Source organism: Mastomys coucha, unplaced genomic scaffold (genome assembly GCF_008632895.1).
Source record: "Mastomys coucha isolate ucsf_1 unplaced genomic scaffold, UCSF_Mcou_1 pScaffold5, whole genome shotgun sequence".
Taxonomy (NCBI): domain Eukaryota; kingdom Metazoa; phylum Chordata; class Mammalia; order Rodentia; family Muridae; genus Mastomys; species Mastomys coucha.
In genome coordinates this window covers 75,012,111-75,014,164 of record NW_022196911.1, presented here as the reverse complement: position 1 = coordinate 75,014,164, position 2,054 = coordinate 75,012,111, and positions in this window count along the sequence as shown.

Here is a 2,054-nt window from a genome sequence, read left to right as displayed (position 1 = left end):
AATAAATCTAAAAAAAAAAAAAAGAAAGAAAGAAAGAAAAAAAAGAAATACATACACAGCCAGACAAAGAGGCCAAGTTCCCAAACACCTGCATCTGGTGTGGCATCCATCCCATGGCTGTAGCAGGATGAAAGTCCAGCAAGGACAGGACAGAGACAAGACCTGCTACCATCTGTTCCTTAGGGACCTCCCAAGATACACACTCAAAACCTAAGATGAAAGAGATGGCAGTTGGGTGTGGTGGCATATCCCTAGAATCTCAGCACTCAGGATGCTGAGGTTAGTCTGAGCTAGCCCGGACTACATAACCTGAAAGCCCCCAAAACTCTATGAAGTCCAGTAAAATAAAACCTCCATTTCTTCTTCCTTCCCCTGATCGTTACTCAAGGGACAAGAAAGTCGAAGGAAGAGCTGATTCAAAGAGAAACTTCCCACTTCCTTTTAAAGACCTGATTCCTGCTACACAAGACTTTCGGAAGGCCAGCCACGCCATCTTCCTCTGGCTTGGATCTGGATTGGAGAGGTCTGGTGTGACAGAGCAGCAAGTTCTGCACTTGAGAACTGGGAAAAAAAAGTGTTAATTTGTGGCTGCTTGTAATTAGTGTCAATTTTCTCCAAACACAATGTACTTTCATGTTTTGTTTTGATGCGTGTGTACACGTGTGTGCCTACAGGCACACACGCACGCCAGTGCATGTTGAATTCAGATCTCCCAGATACCAGGCTTGTTCATATCTCCCTCTGTGCTAGGTTCTGCTTTTGGGCCTCTCTCCACAGGAGCTCACACCCCTCTTTCCTATTCCTTCTCAGCACCCCCCTTTAAGATTTATTTATTTATTTTATGTACGTGATTACACTGTTGCTCTCTTCAGACACACCAGGAGAAGGCATCAGATCCCATTACGAATGTTGTGAGCCACCATGTGGTTGCTGGGATGTGAACTCAGGACCTTTGGAAGAGCAGTCAGTGCCCTTAACCACTGAGCCATCTCTCCAGCCCCTCAGGTTCATTTTCATTCCCCCACTTGTTAAGTTATCCTTGGTCTGTCTTTTTCACTAAAATGAAATCTGGTGTCTCAGTTTGAATGAGCAGCCACGGAGACTGAAGAGACTGCAAGGTCCCAGATGCTGAGCCTGGGGTGAAGCAACCCCCAAACTCATTAGGGATACAGGGACCTGAGTACACATTGTGGGAGGTTCTAGAAGACTGGCCAACCTCAACCGTCCTTCCCACCCAAGTGAGGAGAAAAAGCAGGCCCTGGGGGAGGAGGGCTATAAACGCTTTAGACTTTAACCCAGGGATTCCACCCTCATCTCTCTGCTTTACTCAACCAGAATAAATGTCCCTTTGGGTTGGGGTGTGTGTGTGTGTGTGTGTGTGTGTGTGTGTGTTGGAGTCAGGGAGAAGAGGTGTTCCAAGGCCTCTTTGACCATTTCCCCTCCTCACCTACCTGAGTCCCGGTTGGGACCCTCTTTGCTGACCTGGAGTGGTCTCAGCATCCCATTTATCTCAGCTTCTCTAGCATTGTGAACTTTCCCTTGAACATCCCAGAGACTCCACCTTTGTTTCCTTGTGGCCAATCAACACATCCTTGGATGGCTTCAAGAGCCCCCAAGGAAAGTCTTCCTGGGTGGGTGCTGGAGTTGGGACTTGGTGGTAATGCATGTATTTCAGTATGCCTGAGGCCTTTGGTTTCAGCCCCAGCACAAAAGAAAAAAAATGTATTGGAAAAATGAAGGGGGGTGATCTGGAAGGCTCCCAAAGATAAATGCCACTACAACCTTCTCAGCTTTCACCCCTATGCTGTGCTGGGTCAGGAGAGCATCATCCATGAGGTTTACCTGTCCTGGCTGACTATGACAGTGCCAGCTGATTGGCGAGTCGGCTTTGGTGCTGGCAGGGGTAGGCAGGCCACTGCCTCCTCCCTCTCCTTCCTCTAGTACCTACTCCAGGGCTAATTCTTGGGAGGGGTGGTATAGCAGATCGCTTTAGATGAAGGGAGTCGCTTCAGGGATTCGGGCAGACAGGGCTGAAGAGGGACCTTCCCTTCTGA